Source organism: Meles meles, chromosome 11, assembly GCF_922984935.1.
Source record: "Meles meles chromosome 11, mMelMel3.1 paternal haplotype, whole genome shotgun sequence".
Taxonomy (NCBI): Eukaryota; Metazoa; Chordata; class Mammalia; order Carnivora; family Mustelidae; genus Meles; species Meles meles.
Window position 1 is genome coordinate 83,367,012 of NC_060076.1, and position 24,363 is coordinate 83,391,374.

The 24,363-nt window shown below is 41.5% G+C and overlaps 1 protein-coding gene and 1 pseudogene across 1 annotated transcript in view; both read right to left on the reverse strand.

The window, feature by feature from the left end:
• Positions 1-24,363, reverse strand: part of RORB (RAR related orphan receptor B) — a 190,524-nt gene that overhangs the window by 78,984 nt on the left and 87,177 nt on the right. The gene's annotated exons all lie outside the window — the stretch shown is intronic.
• LOC123953605 lies at positions 17,223-17,417 on the reverse strand (annotated as a pseudogene).

Below are 24,363 nucleotides of genomic sequence, written 5' to 3' on the forward strand. Positions count from 1 at the left end.
ATATCATGTTTTAAACTTTGAGAAAATGAACAGGAATAACTTCCCGGTATTCTGGAAAATAGATTCCTTTCATTATAGGACTTCTTAGATCGATAAAATATATAAGGTAGACTTTGGAGAACAACTAGTTTTTTTCTTTACATAAAAAGGTGCTGAGTATTTTTTTTAAGACTATGTTTTTTTAGAGCCGTTTTAGATTTACGATAAAATTGAAAGAAAGATTTTGAACATACCTACTGCCCGCACACATGCGAAACCTCCCCCATTATCAATATCCCTCGCCAGAATGGTACATTTTTTAAAATAAGGATGAACCTACATTGACACATCATAATCACCCAAGTCCGTAATTTCCATTAGGGTTCACTCCTGGTGGTGTACATTCTAGAGCTTTGGAGAAATGCATCATGATGTGTGTCTAGAATATCACACAGAATATTTTCACTGTCCTAAAAATCCTCTGTGCTCTGCCTATTCATTTCCCCCTCCCTTCCTCTAGAAACCTCCAATCTTTTTATTATTTCCATTGTTTTGCTTTTAATGTTTTTGATATTAAGCAAAACTATCTAATTCAATAGAAATCCAAGCCTTAGGAGTTGATGGCATTCAAACATGAGATACGGCTGAAATCCAACTTCTTGCATTTTGACATTTGTTCATTCAGCAAACACATGTGTTGAGGGCATCCTAAATTCTGGTAACCGAGTGAAATGAATACCTTCCTGTATGAATTCCTGGTATGTAAGCCTATGGTACAAGAGAGCCAAGAGATTTCCCTGGTTCTCACGTGGCATCTGTTTGGTGGTGTTCAATGATGGGAGGTTCAGCACTTTGCAAGATGACCACTTTCCCTATTGCATTCTCCTGCTGATTAATCAAGCATGATTGCCTAAAGCCCACATATTGTAGGGTGTCAACAAGCCTTGCATAAATATAAGTAGGGTTCCTCTGGTGTCCTGTTGGTCTTATCAGTGTTATAAACACTATCAAAAAGTGCTTGGAGTTAGTTCGTCATTACTTAATTTTTGGTGTCTCAATATGAACGCCAGTGATACAGATTTATCTCCCAAGTTCTATGGCTCTACTCTGTCATTTGCTCTAAGTTCTTGCTACTGAGGGTTTTCGGTGTATATGTGTATATATGCATATATACGTATACACATATCCATATCTATATACATATACTTCTATGGTATAAATACTTGCCTATATGTAATTCGTCTTCCTCTGCCTCTTTCTGAATGTGGGGCATTTGAGTTATTTCTAATCTTTGGGAAGCTTTTTAGTTTGCCAGGAATCTCAAAGATTACCACTAAAGAAGAAACAATCTGTAATCTCCAATATAGCATTCATCTGGAGACTTGTCCTTACTTAAAGTGGCAAACTTCACACTCATAACCTTCTATTCACTGGAGATCTTCCACTCTGCCTTCCTGACTCTTGTACCTCCTTCCAACCTGAAAGTCATTCTCCTGAGTAGAAGAGACACCAATCTTAAAAATATGCAAAAAGACTGATACCATGAGAATGTTTGCCCAGGTATCTTCACTTGGAAGTCGGCTTCAGATAAGCTCCCTCAGAAGCCTGCCTGTGATGGGGACCACCGTTACTTGGTGCCATGAGAGACAGCAGTAATTCTGCATGTTGCTGAACATGCAACTTCAGAGGACGAGCTTTGATTATTTTAATCTAGGACACATGGCTACCAGCTGCTGCACCTGGGACCTGTATTACTGTGAACTCCTCCATGGGCTTTGTCCACAGCAGCTCAGAATTTTCTAGCAAAACCATCCTTACTTCTTAAGAGCCTGGTCTTCTTGCACTGTGGACATCAAGAAAAATACTTTTATAAACATCAGTGATCTTTAGCCCTATATCTCCAGGCTCTGTCATATATTGCTATTGTTTAGATTCTTTTTTTTCCCCTTTCTGGACAAAGGCACCAACAAGATATCTTAATTTACATGAATTCAGGTACAGTCACAAGTGCTAAGACAACTCAGTTTTGCTCCAAAATCGGCAAAGGAGCTGAGTTTCTCATCTCGTATCTTCTAAGGAACATATTCGCCAAGAGACAGCTTAACAACCAGATACAGCAAATTTACTTAAAAATGTAGAAAGTCCAAGAATGTTAGCATTATCTCTGTGTGCAGTCCAAGTTTGCATTCGTACAAAGAAATCTGTCCCTAAAGTATCCTACAAGATAGAACTGTGTATGGTTCTTCTCCTTCACTCATCCTGGGACACCTTACACTTCTTACAGCCAACCAGATCATGAATATTTTACTGAACAGAGTAAGAAACTAATGGAGAGTGTGAAACCACATAAACAAATCACATGTTGGTAAACTGAAAGTAGATTTAACATCTTTGAAGAACAAAATTTTTCCTAACTTCAAAGTGAAAACAGCAGTTTAGTCTGATCTAAAGTTAAAAGCAGAAAATCCAGAGGAGTGATCAAAGGCAAATAAATGAGGTGCTTGGGCTGTCTCATTTGGTAGGGCATGCCACTCTTGATCTCAGGGTTGTGAGTTCGAGCCCCACACCGGGCATAATGATTACTTAAAAATAAAATCTTTATTTGAAAGGCAAATATATGAAGCCATTCACTGTTTTCATTTGCAGAATCCCTCCCCAGGGTCCACAAAAGTAAAATGTAGTAACACCTAGCATAGACTGAGACCTTAGTTCATGTTAGGCACATGTTAAGAGCTTTAACTGTGGGGCGCCTGGGTGTCTCAGTGGGGTAAGCCTCTGCCTTCAGCAGATCTCATGATCTCAGGGATCAAGCCCTGCATCAAGCCCTGCATGGGGCTCTCTGCTCAGCAAGGAGCCTGCTTCTCCACGCCCCCCACCCGCCTCTTTCTCTGCCTGCCTCTCTGCCTACTTGTGATCTCTGTCTGTCAAATAAATAAATACAATCTTTAAAAAAAAAAAAAAGAGCTTTAACTGCATTATCTTATTTATCATCCCAACAACTCTGGGAGGTGGGTGTGAGTACTGCCAGGAGCTGGTAAGGAGACTGAGGCACAGTGGGGCTCGGGAAGAGAACCTTACAGGTCTCAAAATGTGGTCTACAGACGACTAGCCTCCGTGTCACCTCCCATTCCTTTGTACATTATTCTGTCATGTATTTAGAAATGCACATTCTCTGGCACACCTCGGATCTCCTAAGTGAACATTATACCGATCTGTGTTTTAGGAAGCCCTCCCGCTGATTTTAATGACTGCTAAAAATCTGAGGACCGTGGCTTATATTACATGCCTAGTAATGGTGGATCCATTTCTGGTTGGACATTTAAGCCCATGCTCTCAATCACATACATAAGCTATAAACTTGTTCACAAAGGTGAGTGATATTAAGAGCACTACAGCTGAGACACACTTTTTACTGTTAAGCATTAAGCATTGCTTCTTTCTTCTATTTGAGGAAGTCCTGAAGGCCTGTTTCCAGCCTTGGCAATTTCAGTAGGCCTAGATGATTCCGCCAAACAAGGACAAGCTGCACATTATGCAAGCTCTCCCCTCTTTCTTGTTTTTTAAAGATTTTATTTATTTATTTGACAGAGATCACAAGTAGGCAGAGAGGGGGTGGGGAAGAGGAAGAAGCAGGCTCCCTGCTGAGCAGAGAGCCCGATGCAATGCGGGGCTCCACCCCAGGACCCTGAGATCATGACCTGAGCCAAGGGCAGAGGCTTAACCCACTGAGCTACCCAGGCGCCCTTCCCCTCTCTATTTTTAAGGAGCAAATTGACATGGGATTATCTCCTTGCTGGGGGCAAATTAGTGATCGCCATGGTAGATACAGTGCCACACTGTGAAAAACGGGGCATGTCACCATTGCTAGCTAGCATTCTTTTTCTGCCATGTGAGGATTCAAGAAGTCTACAACCCAGAAAGGGGCCGGCACCAGAATCCAATCATGCTGGCACTTTGGTCCCAGACTTGCAGCTTCTAGAACCTGGAGAAACAAATTTCTGTTGTTTCTAGGCCAGCAAACTCTATGGTACTTCATTATAGAGCCCACGTGCACTGATATGCCCCTTTCCCTTCACATGTTAGTGTACCGGTTAGGACAGTGGTACTGAGCCTTATTAAGCTCCTAGGCCATGTCACCCTCTCCCACTTTCCAGTGGATTTCCGATCATCTTTGTGGTTACATGTGTAAAGTGGCAACTTTACAACATGATCTGTTAGTCTAAATTTCTTACAGAATAATAAATTAGAGCCATCTCTAAGTACTTAATCACATGTAATTTTAGTTTCTGAATATCCACATTTTACTATTTTTATTTTTTATATTGTATATGTTTATTACATATTATATACAGTATAATCTTTTTTATTGAACTATTTAAAATTTAAAATCAATTAATTTGAGTGTCAACATTTTAACAGCTCCTTGTGATCCACTAAGTGAATAACTAGTCTTATGTAAAAATGAAGCGCTGTGGACTTGTCATTTGCCTATTACAAGAACTGAAAGTAAGAAAGGCCTGTAATATTTAATTAGAGGTTGGCCTCGAGGAATTCATGGCCCTCCCAGCGAATCGAGGATCACACTCTGAGAAACACTGGTTGGCAGCATGGGCCCTGACCTGCACTCACGTCCTCGTCCACCCAGGAGATGTAAACTTTGTCAGGATGACCGACCTCTCTGCATCGAGGTCTCCCGCTACCAAACTGGTGTGAATACTCCTACCTCATAGGGTTGCTGAAAGAATAAAATGATATCCTGCGGTGAGGTCATTGGTCCATGCCTGGCACACAGAACGTGGTCAGCATATGGTGGTCCTTACTAAGCATGAAAACTGCCCACCCCATAGCTGAGCTCCAACCCAAGGCATGCTGGGTACCTGCAGCTTCCTTACCGCTGGAGGTGGAGGGTCCTCCTGGAAGGCCACCACTGGGGACACGTGGGTTTGGGGGTTGGATACTTGAGAAACTCTTATGACTTGGCACATCATACGTCAAGAAGAGCTCTCCCACAGACCAATGCATTCCTCCCTCCGAGGGGGGGACCTCACCTCCCAAGCTAGTTCTTACGCTCTATAATCCCATGACAGGAAAAACTGCACCTACTGATTAATTCAGCAATAAATTCCTACCAAATGCATACTAACTGCCTAGGCCAGTGCTCATTTACACTCTCTAGTTATGCAGTGAACAAGTTGCCTGTTATTTTGGGAGAACATTATAAACACTATCACTCTTACACTAATTATAACAGCAATAATAGTTACCATAAATAACAATACTTTATATCGCACATTTTTATGTACATTTCTATGTGCATTTTAAAATTTGAAAATGTTCACCATTTATAAATGAAACTAATTTACATTGTGAATAATTTCTTGGCAAAAGAGGAGGAAAGGTATTAAATAACCAGATATGGGGAAAGGAATTATTGCCTCAACAGTGGAGTTGTTCAGACACACACACAAAAAAGGTGCTAGGTAATTCCGGGATCATCCATTTTTACCCCTCTGCATGGCTGGCTCGGTTCAGATGAAACAGCTTGGGGCCCCAACAGCCTGTTAATAAGGCCAGCTGCAAAGGGCGGGCCAACCCTTGTTGCCACGTTGTGCATCCCGTCATCATTAGGGCCTTGGAACCAAATGCTGCAACAAATCTTTCTCGAGCATAACAGAACAGGTTCTTTTCTTGCCACCAGAACTTTCCCCCACACTGTTTTTATTTAACATAATATACAGTGCCAAAAGGCATCATGCATGCCTCTTAAAAAAGTATTCTTTGAAACAATACAAGATTCATTCATTTAGGCATCTCTTTGAAAAATTATTGAATGCTCCTTTGTGCTGGACTCAGGAATTCAACCAACAGCTTATAGAACAAATTTTCTATCTTCTGATTTTAATCTGAGGGAAAAGCACAACGTCTCAGCACAAAGCCTCGATGGAAGATATTTTATTCTGCCTGGAAAACCAGTGGGGAGGATTGCTCTCTAGGCTTTGGGGTTTCCTGTAGGCACAGGGAGGGCAGTGGCACTGACCGAAGGCCAGGCTGGGAGTCAGATGTGCTGTGATGACGGAACTAGACCCTGGTCGGCGTGACGTGGAGGAGGAGTACTTAGTGCTGGGTGGCCAGCATACTGCTGACCACGAGCTAAGTCAAGTTCAAGGTCTAGTCTTGCTTCTAAGGGGACAATGTGGTTCTTCCTTATCACTATAGCTTGTGCCAAGATTGGGGGGGAGGGGGTTATTGCACATTTACACTAAACGTATAGTCTTCCGGTGGCCATAACCTGGGCTTAGAGAAAGAAAACTCATCCACTCTCATTCTCCCACCGAACTATAATAGGTTATTGGGAGTGCAGAGGGAAAGTGCCTGCAGGAATACAACTCCTTATGTTTTTGCTCTTGATCACAGGTCTCTATAGAGATGCGGGTAAACAGGATTTCTAGCAATGTCACATGACATTGTCCTTCTTCTACAATAACTTTTGGAAATCTCAGAGGAAGCTTTATAGTAAGAATTGAGATACTTAGAGTTGAGAAGTAATCTCTTTTAAAGCTACAAATTTAATATGAGTGTCCTCAAGGGAAAATAAACATTTTATTCACACTTGTTAGAATTCGTATATGCATAAAATATCTGATGTGATAAATGAGAAACTGGTAATACTGTTTGTTTCTGGGGAGATGGTTAGAGGTGGAGGGGCATTTAGCGGAATGGTTCAAAAGGAACCATTAAAATATTGTGTATATATTACTCAGATATTCCTGTGCAAAATTAAATTCAATTAAAATTTAAAATAAAACCAAAATAGTTGTTAAGATATTCTCAGATAGGGTGCCTGAGTGGCTCAGTAGGTTAAGCCTCTGCCCTTGGCTCAGATCATGATCTCAGGGTCCTGGGATCGAGCCCCACATCAGGCTCTCTGCCCGGCAGTGCGCCTGCTTCCCCCTTTCTCTCTGCCTGCCTCTCTGCCTACTGTGATCTCTCTCTCTCTGTTAAATAGATAAATAAAATCTTTTTAAAAAATTCTCACATAAACATTAATTTTAGTAGATATGTAGTACTTCCTCACATAGTTTGCCTTAATTCATTCGCTTTTATCACAAGTGGGTATTTAAATTGTTTCTAAGGGGCACCTGGGTGGCTCAGTGGGTTAAAGCCTCTGCCTTCGGCTCGGGTCGTGATCCCAGGGTCCTGGGATCGAGCCCCACATCAGGCTCTCTGCTCCGCAGGGAGCCTGCTTCCTCCTCTCTCTCTGCCTGCCTCTCTGCCTAGTTGTGATTTCTCTCTGTCAAATAAATAAAATACTTTTAAATTGTTTCTAAGATTTTTCCCCTATAATAAAATGCATATTTCTGCTTACTTCTCTTAGACTCCCATTAAAGGACCAGCTAAGAAAAAGGGCATAATGATTTTAAAGATTCTTTGAAACAGTGAGCATGTTATGAGCACGCCTATCTCTTTATACTCTTTTTGATACTATTATTAATATTTCAAAACAGTAATTGCTAATGGAATAGGTGAAAAACAGCCTCTCGATATCTCAGGGTTATAATACAGTAAATATTTACCCTAGAATGACTCCTATCTACTATTTAACATGAAATTTTGGTTCTTATATGTTTTGTATCTGAGGAATGCAAATTACTAAAAACATTAGCCTAAGAAAATGATAATTTTATTATTACTTTAATTTTTTAAGAAAATTATAATTTTTAAAGGAAATCTGGTTAAGCCTGGCTAGAAATAGTCTTTAGGTTTCCCATGATTTTGGTAAAGTCTGCACTATTTTAGTTCTTCACTGGATAAACAATGCATACGATACTGTATTATACAATAGGATTGTACTTCAACAGAAGATTTTAATTTATTGAAGTTTCTAGCTCTGGAATTCATCTTTGGAATCTTTTACTATCTTAACATCTGAGTCTATTTCAATGAGAAAACTCTACCAGAGCCAACAGGAGATCTTGGAGCTGCTTCAGTTCATGCTTCAGTTCATGTTGCACCAAATGACAGGTGTTTTTGTTTGTTTGTTTTTTCTGATTTTATTTATTTATTTGACAGAGATCACAAGTAGGCAGAGAGGCAGGCAGAGAGAGGGGGGAAGCAGGCTCCCCAATGAGCAGAGAGCCCGATGTGGGGCTCGATCCCAGGACCCTGGGATCATGACCTGAGCCGAAGGCAGAGGCTTTAACCCACTGAGCCACCCAGGCGCCCCCAAATGACAGGTTTTTGACCATCCGTAGTTCAGAGGATGATCTGAAATGACCATGAATGACAGTCTGCATGGTCCATTAGTGATCTCAGGGGCACCAAGGATCCTCAGGAGGGCCTTTGTGAAGGTTTCTGTATCCTGACTAACTTTAGGGTAGATGGGCAAAGCATTTCAGTGGTGAACGGGGAGATTTATTTTAATTAATGCTGAATACAACCTTCACCTATAGATAGACAATTCCCATAATTTGACTAAGGACACCACCAAAAGTCTGAAAATACTTCATTTCTGGTCTCCCTTGTGTCTGAAACTTCCCATTTGATCACTCATTTTTTTGTTGAAGACACTGCTATCTCTAAAGAATTACTTTTAAGAATAAAACCACCTCTATGGGCCACTGTGATTCTGAATGTGAACTAATGGTTTAGCGGTCAGGAGCTCAGCAAAGCTCCAAGTGAAGGATTCCCAGGATGGGTAAGTTTTAATGGAGAGGGGCTGAGGGATGTGTCTAGAGCTTCCCCGAGGACCATCGTTGAAAAGTAGTCTTAGGAAGCAGTGGCAAAGTTGGCTACCTTATGGGATGACAGGAGACCAGCCAGATGGTAGGATAAGAAGTTAAAGAAAAAAATTCAACCCCTCCACAATTTGTCTAGGGCTGATCCTAGTCTTTAATTGGTCTGGGGAAGTTCCATACTAGTAATTTCTAGAGTAGCTTGGGTTTCTGGGATGTTTGAAGTTTGCTTGGCATGGTCTGGCTCAGAACTGATCACAGGGCAGCTATTAGGACCCCAGATGGTGCAGAATCCTGGCTCTGCCAAAACCCACCATTACGACCTGGGCATATCATTGAATCTTAATTCTCGATGTAGCTATAGTACTTACAACACAAAGTAAATTCCCTATTTTTGACCTTGGAGGACATTGAATAATAGCTGGCATTTCAATTCACGGGCTTTTGTGTCTGATGGAAAGAATTTTTGGAGTTGGGATCCCAGTGTTTTGCAGGGGAGAAAGATTATCTCCTGGCAGTTCATCTTGTAGGAACTGCAGAATTTTAGAGTATTATAGGGCCTTTGGAGATCACCAACCTACCACTCCTCCCCTCCAACCTACGACTATAAATAACTGATAGGCAATTAATAGTTCAAGAGAGTGAATAAGTTCTAGGTAAGCACAGCCCAACAGAAATATAATGCAAACCACATATATAATTTAATTTTTTTAGTAGCCACATTAAAAAGTAACAGGAAATAGGTAAACCTAGTTTCAGTATGTCTTCTTTAACATAATAGGTACCAAACATTATCATTTCCTTATGTAATCAGTATACAAATTATTAGTGGGATATTTTACCTTCTCTTCCCATATGAAATCTTCAACATCTGATATGCACTTTACACATACATCTCAATCTGGATGTTACATTTTCAATGGTTTAAGTTAAATATAGTTCTGCCAAAACAAGATAGCTAAAATAAATGGAAAAACATTTTGCACTGTTTTAATATTTAAATTATAATTAATCCAAGTTAAATAGCATTAACATTTTCATTTTTAGGTGCTTATTTCCAGTGCTCATGAGCCACATGTGGCCAGTGGCTGCTGTATGGGGCACTGCAGCTCCAGAAACACTCCTTTTCAGTTCCAGAATTGAGGCTTGGTATTTGTAGCCCTGTCCTCAAGCTGGTATTACTCCTACTACATAGAGAGCATGGTTCTCAAAGTGTGGTCCAGTGAATGGCAGCATCTGCGTCACCCGGGACTTGTTAAAAATGCAAACCTGAGGGACCCCTCCTAGACCTACTGGGTCAGAAATTCTGGGGGTAAGGCCCAGCAATCTGTTTTTAGCGCACCCTCCAGATGATTCAGATTCATGGTCAAGCTTGAAAACTACCATGATAGGGGCGCCTGGGTGGCTCGGTGGGTTAAGCTGCTGCCTTCAGCTCAGGTCATGATCTCAGGGTCCTGGGATCGAGTCCCACATCGGGCTCTCTGCTCGGCAGAGAGCCTGCTTCCCTTCCTCTCTCTCTGCCTGCCTCTCTTGTGATTTCTCTCTGTCAAATGAATGAATGAAATCTTTAAAAAAAAAAAAAAAACAAAACTACCATGATAGGTCTAAAGGTTTTCCATGGTTGGGGGGGAGGGGACGTGCCAAGACAACAAGAGCTTCTAATCTACAATGCTGTCCAATAGAACTTTCTGCACTGTCTAATATGACAGCCACCAGCCACATGGCCATTGACCACTTGAGACAGAGCAAGTGCAAATAAGGAATTAGGTTTTAAATTCTATTTAATTTTAATTACCTTGAATTTAAATTTAGTTAGCCACATGTGGCTAGTGGTTATCTAATGAGCCTCTCTTACAGGCAGGCATGGGGTTCAGTGACTGTGCAGGATCACTGACCCAAACCTGGAGTGAGCTCAGGGTTAACTCGGAGGTAGAATCTGATAGGCAACAGCCCTGCCTTCTCCAGGGCTACTCTCTTAGAAGAGAGATGAAGTGGATTCACTCAACCGGTGTGTGCTCTAAACCCAGGATTATGGTAATCAAAACAAACTGTAGCCCTCTGCTTGATCAAGACCCAGAGGCTTATTTTTCCAGGTCCAAAGTAGAACCACAGATTCTGACCAGGAGGCCATGACACCATAATCTTATTTTGTAATTAATGACTGCACAAGCTGTTCTCTTCCTTTGGCTCTTGAGTTATCATAGCTGACAGTCTATTAATTTTTTAATGGTCCAGGCAATCTGGCTGTGCTTACAGTGACCTTTCTTACTTGTTACTTCTCTTTTCTGAAAAGTGCTTTCTGGAGCTGACAAATGTCCCCACCTTTATTCTGGACCCTTTCTCCTTGCGCAGTTCTTGAGCAATTACTATGGTCTCCTTACACTTCCAAAGCACAAGCGTTTTCCATAATGACAGAGAGAAAAAGAACATGACTGTGTTTTCAGGTACTAAGATGAAAAATCCTTGGTGCTATGGCTCTAATTACCTAAAATGAGAGTGGATGAGAAGAAAAGTGGCTTGGATTTTTTTTGTTGTTGTTGTTCAAATCATCACACCTTTTTTTTATTTAAAGGTTTTTGGGTTTTTTTTAGAGTTTATTTATTTATTTGACAGACAGAGATTACAAGTAGGCAGGGAAGCAGGCAGAGAGAGAGAGGGAAGCAGGCTCCCCACTGAGCAGAAAGCCCGATGCGGGGCTTGACCCATCAGGGATCAAGACCATCTGGGATCAAGACCCAAGCTGAAGGCAGAGGCTTTCACCCACTGAGCCACCCAGGTGCCCCTCATCACACCTTTCTTTTTTCTTTTTTTTTTTTTTAAAGATTTTACTTATTTATTTGACACAGAGAGAGAAAGAGAGAGCGGGAGAGAGAGATTATAAGTAGGCAGAGAGGCAGGCAGAGAAAGAGGGGGAAGAAGCTCCCTGCTGAGCAGAGAGCCCGATGTGGGGCTCGATCCCAGGACCCTGAGATCATGAGCTGAGCTGAAGACAGAGGCTTAACCCACTGAGCCACCCAAGCGCCCCAACACACCTTTCTTAAACCAACTTAGATCCCATGATTCCCTGGACAGGAGTCCTGCTTGATCATGTGACTAAAGTGGGTCCTGTGGAACCAGGATGTGGTTTCTGATGAAGTGGACCAGGCGAAAACAGAGGGACAGCACAGCTCCCCACACCACTGGTTTCCATCACAATGTGCTTTGTAACACAGGTGCAGCCAAGGGACTCAGGGTGAACTCAGAACAACTCCAGCTCCTGAACCCGATCCCCATCTGCTTATTCTTCCCAGAGACAGGAGACTTAATTTGTACCTAGTTGTAAATGCTAGAACTCATATGATGGCCATGCCATTTTTATTTGTAAGTAGAACCAAAAAACCACCAAGTAATGCACAGAGAGTATCACGTAAACTGATAGGCTGGCAAAATAATTCTGTCTTTGACCAAAGGAAAGTGATACAAAGTTGTTGTTTCACTATGTCCACCTGAAACCTTCCTGAACAATGGTCTACCTCATCCATCTAACACTTTAATTGGCAAACAGTAAAGTCTAACGGGAAAATAATGATCTCTTAAATACCTGAGAATGAAAAGCAAATACGTTAGCATGGTGTAAAAGGCAAGTAATTACATAATGTCAATCCCATTTTATACTGTTTAGTCTTAAACAGCATATAAAGAAAGGGCATGCTGGAGAGAAAAAATAAAACTACCTCCTTAGATGAGTTATGCCCTGCTTAGTTGGCTGAGCAATGACTTTACCCAAGAAGAGGCTGCCTGTACCCAAAGTCTTCTCTTTCTCCAGCTTGTCCTAATATTCATCAAACCATGACAGGGTGACTGTCATTTTGAGCCAAGGATTGTTTTTTTGTTTTTTTTTGTTTATTTGGTTCATAGACGTGTTTCTGAAGAGGAAGATAACCAGACTGCATATGGGACAGAAAGAGAGCATCACAGAGAGCCTTGTGGGGCTGGGAGAGACTCAACTGAGGGAGGGTCCCCAGTCTTTGGCTGTACCCACGTCTGGCCTTGAGACTTCAGGCTGGTTTTTATCATCCACCCCAAAGGGGACTGGGATGCAGAATGATCTGTGGCATGACAGGGAAGCCCCATACAATAAAAAGGACAGGATAGCTCAGAATGAAGAAGGATGAAGGGAAGCTGGCTCAGTGGCATTCAGGAGATCAACGAACTGACTTGCTCATTCTCCCAGTCCTCTTTCCCACCTCCCTTCTTTCCTTCCTTCCTTTCTTCTTCTTTCCCTCCCTTTCTTTCTCCCTTTCCTTCCAAATGGAAATACTGGTAATTTATATATAGAAATATATGAGTGCATGTGTATGTGCGTGTGTGTTCCTTACAAAACTTTACAAACCGCAGAGATATAAAGAAGAAAGTAAGCACAATTAATCTTATTTCCCAGAGAAAAACCACTGCTAAAGAGTTTTGAGTGCATTTTTTATGAACTTTTTCCTGGCATATTCCCATATCTCTCTCTTTCATGTATGTGTGTGATAATATAATATAAAATATATGTTTGTGTCAAATAAACTATATCAACAAGTTATGTACAAATTGTACATATAATTTCCATGATCCTCGATACTCAGATATCCCTATTTCTGCATATTTCCTAAGGAGCAGGCAAATAAGAGTCGTGGTTCTTTTGTTTGAAGTTGAACTGAAATGATCGTCAAGAACCTGGAAATGGGGTTTGAAATATGAGAAGGGTTGTGCTGACAGCTCTGAGTCCTCACATGTGCCATGGGCAAATGCTATGCCATGTTCACAAATGTATAGCTGGTAAAAAAAGCTTCATTCATGCAAAAGGCATGTAGAATAAATTGGGGTCCATCTAAGAGACTGTTCCTAATTTCAATTTGTTGATGTCATGCCAAGTAAGTTTTCTCCCTTTAAAAACACACTAAAGCCTCACATATCCAGAATTTTCTAGCTTGAGCCTTTGCAAATTCCCCTAAAATGAGCAGCTGCTCTTTCAAGCATTATGATTTTTCTACTGGAGCCTCTTTTCATGAAGAACCTTCTAAAATATGTTACATAAGTTTTATTTTTCTTTAAACTAGTATTCTGAACATGATTCAATTTTTTTTTGGTAAATGTTCAGCTCCCTTTTAAGGATCCAGTGTACTGACGTAGCACACCATGGCCCAGATCTTGTGAGGTACGTGGAAATGTTGGTCTCTACACAAAGATGGCTTCAGATGGCTATGCCTTCTGAACTCTGGTCTTCTATTTGCAGATCTCTGCCTCTTTATTTAAGGACAATCTATTGCCCTTCTGGCTGAATTGGTGCATTTTCCTGGAGGAACAGCATCTTCCTCTCCATCTGCACCATTTACTCCTTCAATGGAGGACTTGAAAACCAGATAACCGAGTTTGCAGGAATTGTGTGTAAAGTAGCCTAAATTGGTTAAAAAAAATAGACTCAGAATTGGCCCATCCTGATTCTACATGGAAGAACGAGCTACATGAGCTTAAGCAATGAATTTGTTGCCTATTTTCGTTACTTGCAAAAAAAATTTTTTTTAATTAAAAAAATTGAGTCGTGAGTATGGTGCCTGACACATGCGATCAATCAATATTTGTAAAATCGAACGAAACTAAATTTCTGATGTGTCATGTGGGGAAATGACATTGCCAGGTAGTTGAGTTACAGATGGATGAAGGGCTATACATGGGCAACTGTAGGAATCTGGGCGGATTCGGGGCCCTCGAACTGCTGTGACCTCATCAGCTCAAGAAACAGTCTAGAGACACAAGGAAGACCTTCCTAAGGTTGAGCAAGCTCTTTACAGGCCTGTCACTGCTGGTGTTCCCTAGTGCCTTATTCTCCCTTCGCCCCTGAATCGTGGCTTTTGGAACATCCTTGACAGGCCCACAGTACCTCCTGCAGGTTTGGAGACATGATATTGACAATGACCAGCAGCTTGGGGTCTGGCTTCTCATATGACATACAGGCAGTATCTGCTTTCCTCTTTGAGGTCCTTCATTTTCTACACGTTCACCAGCCCTTAAATCACCTATTCCTAGAAAATTGGCCCAGCAGTGAGTGGTGACAGAATCACATTTTCTCCAGGCCCTTGGCTGTTTCTTTTTCTCCAGTTCTACAAATTGTACAGCGATGTCATGAGGATATTCCAAAAAACCTGGGGGTTGGAGGTAGCAAGCAGTACGGGGGACTTCCCAGGGCAGGGCTTCCTAAGCCTTAATGTACATACAAATATTTTGAGAGTGCAGACCCTGGTTCAGGGGGTCTGGGACAGGCTTGAGAGTCTGCCTTTCTAATAAATCCTTCTCTGGGAATTATATTTTCTCTAACAAGAAAGCAAGCTCTCATCTTGTCATTCCTGAAGTTCTACATTCCCACCATTTATTTTCCAGGAAATACAGGAGGAAGCAGGAGATTGAGGGTTCCTGGGAAAGTGGATATGGTCGGTTTCTGAACTATCAAAGTCTGAGCCACTCTAGATAGTCATCCACTTCCCATTTTGCTAAACTAAACAGAAAACAAACATAAATAATGGTACGTCAAAACAAAAAAATCGACCATCATCTCACATCACAAACACACACACACACACACACACACACACACACACACACACACACACACACACACAGAATATCTCAGTAACGTTCTAGGTCTTAGAAATGATGAGAAACCTCTTTGGTTAAACGTAGGAGTTAGGGCCTCTTCTATTTGATGTACATTAATAAATGAAGTGTAGTTTATCCACTGGAAATCCCTGTGATGTAAACAGTTTAATGTGAATACATTTGGCTTCCAGCTGGCAATGAATTTAGGTAAATCCAACCTTGAGAAAAACATGCTTTATGTGAAAAACGATTTCAAATTCCATGAAAGCACCTATTTTTTATCTGAAGCCTGTCTCTCCAGAGCAGTTAACGGAATAATCAGACCAGTCACCAGCACTTTATGATCTATGTCCATTTAGTATCAGCTACCTGCCTTACATTTGAATGTTTATGACTATGTCTTCTCTACATTTATTTGCTATAAATCTGAAATTTTCTTTTCTTGGTAACTAGAGTGTGTGTAACTTTTGTGTTCTCCTAAAACATTTTTAGAGCTAAGTGACTTCTTCTTACAATGAGAATTAATGAGAAGACCACGATGGGTTTCCTGTTGCCTAGACACTGACTCCCACCATGGAAAGACATTCATTCATGTGCACAGACTATCATGGTCTCAATTCAAGATCGGGGTCACTTTTTAAAGGCAACATAAGGTTAGTTAAATTATAGAAGTTCAGTGTGTATTAAAGTCCATTTTACAAGAACTCAATTTGGCTAGAAATTTCAAGGCTTTTTAGTATTTGGTTAAAGATGTCTTCATCATTCCCCCTTTCCACCTGCCATTCAGTGGGCTCTGAAAATTTCCTTTAAATTAACCAAATTGCTCAGATTAGGAAATTTTCCAAAGAGAAAATACAAATAGCTCCTAACAAGCAGTAACATACTCACAAAGTACCCCTGAGTGCCTTGTGAGAGACAAGCTGGATGGGTCAGAGAGCTCACTCGGCATGACAGCAAATCGTGGAAAAAGCCTTGGAGTGTGTAAGTCAGTATGCATAACACTTCATATGTATTATCGTATTTAATCCTCATGACAATTCCCATTTACAGGTGAGGAAACTAAGATGATGAGGGGCACGTAAATTTCCCAAAGTCAAATGCAGAATCAGGACTTGAACTAAGGTCTGTTTGAGGTCAGAGTATAGAACTACACTCCAGCACTACAACTCTCTCTCTCTCTTTTTTTTAAGGATTTTGTTTATCTATTTGACAGACAGAAATCACAAGCAGGCAGAGAGAGAGAGAGTGAGAGGGAAGCAGGCTCCCCATTGAGCAGAGAACCCGATGCGGGGCTCAATCCTAGGACTCAGAGATCATGACCTGAGCCGAAGGCAGAGGCTTTAACCCACTGAGTCACCCAGGCGCCCCAAGCACTACAACTCTTAGACTAAAACCCAGACTATTAGAAAATACTATTATTATATGACTAACAATGTATATGATATTTCAGAAGGCCTCATAATTGCTCCAAAAGTCATCAGTCTGTCAACAAACATATCTGAGTGCCTCCTGTGGGCCAGACCCAAACTTGGCCCCTGCGGACAGTGCTGAACCACAGCCATATGCCTTTCAGTCCAGCAGGGAGTGCGGCTACTCCCAGTGCTCCGAGTACGGCTCGCGCTAGGATCAGTAACTAGTGCTACTACTCCTACTTCTGTGGCTGCTAACGCGACTCGGAGCTTGCTCTGGGTCAGGCATAATCTTAAATGCTCTTTCTCTATTATCTCCTTGAGATGGGTGATAGTGTTATCCTCACGTTACAGATGAGGAAACTGAGGCACAGAAGTATTAAGTAATGTGCCCAAGGTCACACAAGTATCAAGTGGAGGAGCCAGAGTTAGAATCCGGACAGCCTGGCCCCAAAGTCCATGTTCATTAGTCACCACAGAAAGCCAGTCACGGTCATGATTTACTTTAGTAATAGCATTTACATATAATGCTATATAAGGAATTAACCGCAAGTGTGCATATTGCAGCGAAGAAGAATAAGGTTGTGTAACTGGACACCCAAGCTCATCTCTGGGTTTCAATTAGCAATAATCGCGCCTCGGATAAACCTCATTGGCTACGATACTGCCACTGCGCAAAGCTATCTCTGGGTTTCAAAATACTTCTCTGAGGAAGACCGGAAGCTTGCAGTTTGGGGCGGAGTGCAGAGAGGGCCGGCTCCCCCAGTGCTGGAGAGAGCAGACAAGAGGAGAGAATGGTCTGTGCAGGGGGGCATGTGAGAACCTCTGTGACGTTCTTCCTATGGTTTTCCTTTTCCTTCTAAATTCAGTTTCAGAGATGTGGAGAAGAGATGTGAAAAAGAAAACCTGTATTTATTGAGTTAGGGTACGTTGCTAGATGCCTCCCATACAATAAAAGGTGTTAAATTCTTAGACGGGTCCTGCGAGACCGGTCTCGAAACCACTGAAAGAATGGGAAACGGAGGCTTCCAAAGCAACTTGCCCATAGGAGAGCATGTAGGTGACAAAGTCAGGTTTTGAATCCAGGCCAGTCCTGGCTCTTATCCCTGAACCATGCAGACCCTGTTGGAAGAGAAAACTCTACGTCACGGAGTCGGGGCCGGGGGGGGAGGACCCGTGGTATCTTTTCTTTCATTTGATCACTGAAGTCTCTCCATCCTTCCTTCCACTTTCTGCCCATCCTATTTGCAAAATTACTGACCTGTCAGAATGAATCTAACTGTGGGAAAATGATGGATACGTTTTTAAAAGGGATGTTTTTACAATGTTCTATAATGGGATGTCCAACCTACACTGCTCTCTAAATGTCAACACAGTGTTTCTTTTTTTTTTTAAAGATTTTATTTATTTATTTGACAGAGAGAGAAAGAGAAATCACAAGTGGGGCTGGGGGGTAGCAGGCAGAGGGAGAGGGAGAAGCAGGGTCCCTTATGAGCAGGGAGCCCCTTGTGGGACTGGATCCCAGGACCCTGGGATCATGACCTGAGGCAAAGGCAGACCCTTAACCAACTGAGCCACCCAGGTGCCCCCAGTGTTTCATTTTAAAGAAAAAAATGATAGATACAACCATTTTTTTTTGTCAAGCATGCATGTAAAGCCTTCGCTTTTTTTTTTTTTCTGGGTTTCTTGTTTAAAAAAAAAAAAATCTCATCTAATGGTCAGAGCCAAATCCAAAGGAAAATCAGAAGAAATAAGAAACGTTAACAGGGAAAGCAGGCCAGAGAAATATACAACTGTTTTCCTCAGAGGATTAAAAGATATCTTGCTTTGAATCGCTCTGTACCCATACAACAAGGTAATACATGTACTTTAGCTGACTAAACAAGATTCCATTGATAGCCTAAAAGCTCCGAGTGTTCTTATGTAATGAATATACTATTTCATGTACTAATGGCCCCAAAAGAAGGAGAGATGTTTTTTATCTTTCCCTCAGAAGGAAAGTTAATTGAATGATGAATTAAGAGTATAATATCCTTGTTCTAATTCAAAGAATACCCAGCCATAATAAATGATGAACTATAATAATATTACATTATATATAATGCATTTATTAGGATGAGAGGTAAACTCATTACCATCACTAGCTTTGGTTCTTGAAAGCACTATTTTATGTGGAGATAAAAAAGTGGATATTGATTTTTTTTTAAGGCAAACATCAAAATTTATTGACTCAAGTTTGCCAAGGTCAATATTTTCCTCATAGAGCAATATATCCATATGTTTACTGAAGCACAGAATCAAGTTTTATACGGTTATACATATTCTGGACACCCTGTGTTATAGACTATCAGAGTCAGAAGCAGGCTTAGCCCAAATCCCTCAGTTTTTAGGTGAAGAGATTGATTCTCACTGAAAGGAAGCTCTAATGGATTCAAATCCAAATCCCCAAACCACCAAACCATCCCTACAGAGCACTGTGGGCCAACGTAGACTGAACTCCTTTATTTTATCTTTATTAATTCCTAAATATTCCCATAATTTATCACAGCACTGTCCATTTAGACGAAGTTGTTAATTTTATTTATGGAGAAAGTGAAGCCAAAGTTAAACTGTCTGTTCTGCAAGGAATTTCCAGCTAATATTGGTACGAAGAAAACGCATACATTGGTTAGGAGCCTATCAGACATGACTTTTAAATAGGGAGCATTAGATACTGAAATCGAAAAATGCATTTAGTTTGCCATAGGTAGGAGAGGGCTATGCTGTTAATTTTACGATTAAACCAAAGTTAAAAATTGTGTTCAGTCTGACCAATCTCCTGAGTGATGCTAGGACCCATTGCTAGCACTTCTCCCACAATCTCTTCTCTACTCGAAATTCAAGAACATGGCAAAACGCAAATAAAAACATTTGCCAGCCTCCAAGAAAAGATCCAACTCTGTCCATGTGGAGTCGTATAACAGAAGCAAAAATAAGAATTCCGAAAATAAAATACTCTGAAAACACACACACACACACACACACACACATACACACACTCATACACACAATTTTATTTTTCCTGAATCAATAAATACAAATAAAAATAAACGAAATATATTTCTTTACAATATAAGCTACCTGTCAGCTCTAGACTTTCATATGCCATTGGCATCTATGGATCATTAGCACTTTGGTAAATTACGGACATATTCCGTGTTAATATCTTCTGTGAAAAAGATATTTTTTGCTCTGGGCAAAGGTGGGGTGAATAGGCAGATCATGGAGGATTTTTAGGGCAGGGAAATGCTTCGTATCCTATGATAATAATGGGTACATGTCATTATACATTTATCCAAACCTAGAGAATGTATGGCACCAGGACTGAACCCTACGGTGAACTGTGGACTTTGGGTGCTCGTGATGAGTCAGTGTAGGCTCATTCTTGTTAAATAATATAGCATCCTGTAAGCCACGCTGATGGTGGGGGAGGCTATGTGTGTGGGGGCAGGGAGTACATGGGAAGTCTCTGTACGTTCCTCTCAGTTTCACTGTGAACTTAAAACTGCTCTAAATAAAGTCTAAAAATAATGTCTCAAAGAACTGCTGTGTAGATCTTTAAAAGTGTATCTAAGTGTTCATAAACTTAGAGTGGGTGAGAACTAAGTGATAAGATGCACAAGTCTGAAAGTATGAGCTGAAAGCTGCATCTGAATAGCTCTTTATAGGGGAGAGAAAAGGGACCAATTGGCAGCACACACTAGTCCCCCCCTTGTCTGTGGGGAACATGTTCCGAGACCCCCAGTGGATACTGGAAACTGCATAGAGTCCAAACCTTATGTATACTATTTTTTATATATATAAGTACATAAATATAATAAAGTTTAGTTTATAAATTAGGCGCATGAAGAGATGAACAACAATGACTAATAATAAAGTAAAATTTTAACAACATGCTGTAATAAAGTTATGTGAATATGGCCTCTCTCAAAATACCTTCTCGGACCTTCTTCACACTTCTTGTGATGACGTGAGATAATAATATGCCTACATGATGAGTGAAGGGAATGACGCAGGTATTGTGATGTAACGTTAGACCAATGTTGACCTTCTGACAATACTTCAGAAGGATGGTCTGCTTCCAGAGGGTGGCTGACCACAGGTAACGGAAACTATGGAAATCAAAACCGTGGAGAAGGTGGGCTACTGTAGTACCAATGAAGTTACTCTTCTTCATAACCTGATGGTCAGGACAAACATAGGGTAGACTACGGTCTACCCATCTGCATTCTAATATTAAAAATTCTAACAGAATTCTAACAGAGGACTTAGCAAGATTGCTGAAAAGCAACAGCTCTTTAGTTTGACAAACCTCGAATAATTTATGAAATTGTTGAAAAATCTGAGAGCAGACCCTTGCTTATAGGGTCTTTACAAAAACTCCATATAGAATATGGTAATTTAACCCTTGGAAAACTCCATTAACTTTTGTATTTTCGTACATTACTCTTTTTGTCCTTGATATTTTTTGAAATTAGGCTAGGAGGAGTGGCTTCTACAATTTGGAATAACAAGGCTTACTTACAGTGGGAAGATTTTCGGATCCATCCCAACTGGTAAGAGTCTGTTGATGGGGAAGAGTCACAGTTATAAAATGCTACCGATGCCCTCAGTACAGCGTCTACCTTCGAAAAATGGTCACAGGTATCTGTACTAGATAACACTTTTTAGCCTCAGGCAACACTTTGGTGCACATATAGGTTGGATGGCTCTGCCGTTACCCTGAGGGTCTCTGGTTAGACCACTGCCCTGGTGCTGAGATTGAAAGGGAGATTGGAGACCTCGTCCACCAGAGCCCTGGGGATAGCATCCCCTAGCATTACATTATGGACAGTTGTTCTGTATGTGATACCACAACTTTACATCCATCGACAGCCAGTCCCAGTGCCAGAAGCCTTAGAGCATTTAGCTGGTGATCTCACTTTGAAGGCAGCCTCCAGGTTCATTCTACGTCTGCTTCGCTTTTGCTTACAACTCCCTTAGTCTAAGGGTCTGCCACATAGTCACCGAAGAGAGAATCGCAACTGTTGGCAGAGCACGTGTCTCCATTACCAATGAACAATGAGTTTAAATAGAATAAACTCAGGTCTAGCTAAATGTGTTCTTCGTGGCTTCTGTCCTCTGCAATACAGAGCTGGCGTGAAGAACAGGAGACTCTTGCATAAACAAATAACCTTTCCAACGCAATGACTGGCACTGTGAACGTCCCAGACTACTCTGAAAGCCCATCATGCTACACTGCCCGGAGGAATAAGAAGAAATTAACATTTAAGTAAGTGTTTGTTACATGCCAGTCATTATAGTAAGTCTTATTTCCTAGACCATCTCACTTAAGCCTCACAACAACCCCACAGATGGTTCTATTATCATAATACTCATTTTGCACAAGGAAACTGAGGCAGAGAGAAGATAAATATTTTGCCCAAGGTCATGCGGCCAGGACAACGCAGACAGAATGGCTCCAAAGGACCTCTCCACTGCTTCATTAAACTGTCTACAGTGCTACAGAAATGACAGAGTTGTATTAAAAAAAATAACCAAAGCAAAAGACAAAACGCATATAATTTATAAGGTTGCATAGGGATGGGAATAATATTCTGTATGATTTGCGACACAGAGCCTACCAGAAATAGCCCATTTAATGATATCAGTCGTCTTTAACTTTCAGTCTGTCCAGCCAGTGTCTCAAAATTGGAGAGAATGTTCATCATCCAGACTAGTGTGCAGAGAGACGGCACAGGCTAAATCCTCCGAAATGGTTTCGCACCATCATAGAAGCCCTCACGGGAAAGGTTCAATTTGTCCCAGCTCTACCCAAAGATAACATTTGCATAAACTTGAGCAAAGCCAACAAAATTCAGAGCTTGTTTCCTAGTGAATTTATTTTCTGGCAGGACAAATGCTGAATTCTGCCTTGTAGAGGGAAGAGACATGTGTGCTTTGGACTGCCCATCAGAACGCACACGGAACGTCTTTGGGTTCAGCGCTAGTTAGAGCTAAGTAGCATTTACTCCTTAGAAGCTGTGTCTCAACCACGAGCCCACACACTCACATTTAGGAAGGAGGAAGTTGGGGTAGAGTCTGAACTGTCTGCCCTCTGTAACTGCCAGATCGGCAGTCTGGGGACAACTTCTGGAAGTCTATGTGACTAGACAAAACAATGATTTGGCAAATAATTTCCTGTACCAAATAAAACACAGATAATAAATATTTGGAAATATAAACAATCCTGAAGAGGGAGAAAAGGGGTCCTTTGTTTTGCAGAGTTGCCAGGACCCTGTATAGGAAATGGCTCAATGCGGACTGTCTGGATGATCAGGGAAGATGATGCTTGGGGCAGGTGAAATTTTGGGAATGGCCTGTATGTGTCTATACCAGGTCTTCTTTAGTCCATTAACTGCTTTATAAACCATCTATTTAGGCAACAGTAAATTTCTTTTTTTTTTAAATTTTTAAAGCATTTTATTTATTTATTTGACAGAGATCACAAATAGGCAGAGAGGGAGGCGGGGGGGGGGGCGGAGCAGACTCCCCGCTGAGCAGAGAGCAGAGAGCCCGATGTGGGGCTTGATCCCAGGACCCTGAGATCATGACCTGAGCTGAGGTCATGATCATGACCTGAAGGCAGAGGCTTTAACCCACTGAGCCACCCAGGCGCCCCGGCAACAGTAAATTTCTAAAGAGAAGCATTTACATGAGTCCTAGAATTAGGAAACTCGGTCAGTGTCAGTTCTTGAAGTGGCCAGCCTTGCAGACTTTTGAGGAAGGAGGATGGGTAGGGGAAGCTAGGTGTGCATTCCCTATCTTTCCATTTTTACACACTGGCCCAGTCCACATGCCACATGACGGCCTCACGCGTCGATGGAGTCATTAGGACACACAATCCCACGCAGAGATCTGCACAAGTGGTGTGAGATCTTTATTCTTTCTTGAAGATATAGCAACTTTCACTTTACTATCTGTTGGAAGCAAATTTTGACATCTTCCAAAGAGTGGGTCTCCCCCCCACCCCGCAAAATCAACTATTTCGATCCCACAACTCTATCGTGTGCATATGCGATTGTCAGGAGGTTGCAAGCTCCAGTATTCTTTTGGGCTCTAGGGGGTAACACATGTGGCTGAAGGGAGGGGAGCACAAGACAACAGGGCATGGGGGGGGGACTGTGGTGAACTGTTAGGCACACATTCTGTCCAAAGGAACAGCTGCTGCTCACATCTAGCTGACTGCTGTGAAGCAAAAATCTAGATACAAGGAGCACCCCAAATTTTGTGTGACATCTTCCAGTTCGCTTCACATTAGTAACTGATTTGGGTATTTTTAAATACTGTTGTGGGTCAAACAAAATAAAATTGTACGTATTTTGCAAACAGGCTTTCAGTTTGTAACTTTTGTTGTGTTGTTTTCAGTTTAATAATTTGTTCACTTTTTAAAAAAAGATTTTATTTATTTGACAGAGAGAGACACAGCGAGAGAGAGGGAACACAAGCAGGGGGAGTGGGAGGGGGGGAGCAGACTCCCTGCTGAGCAGGGAGCCTGATGCGGGACTTGATCCCAGGACCCTAGGATCAGGGCCTGAGTCGAAGGCAGA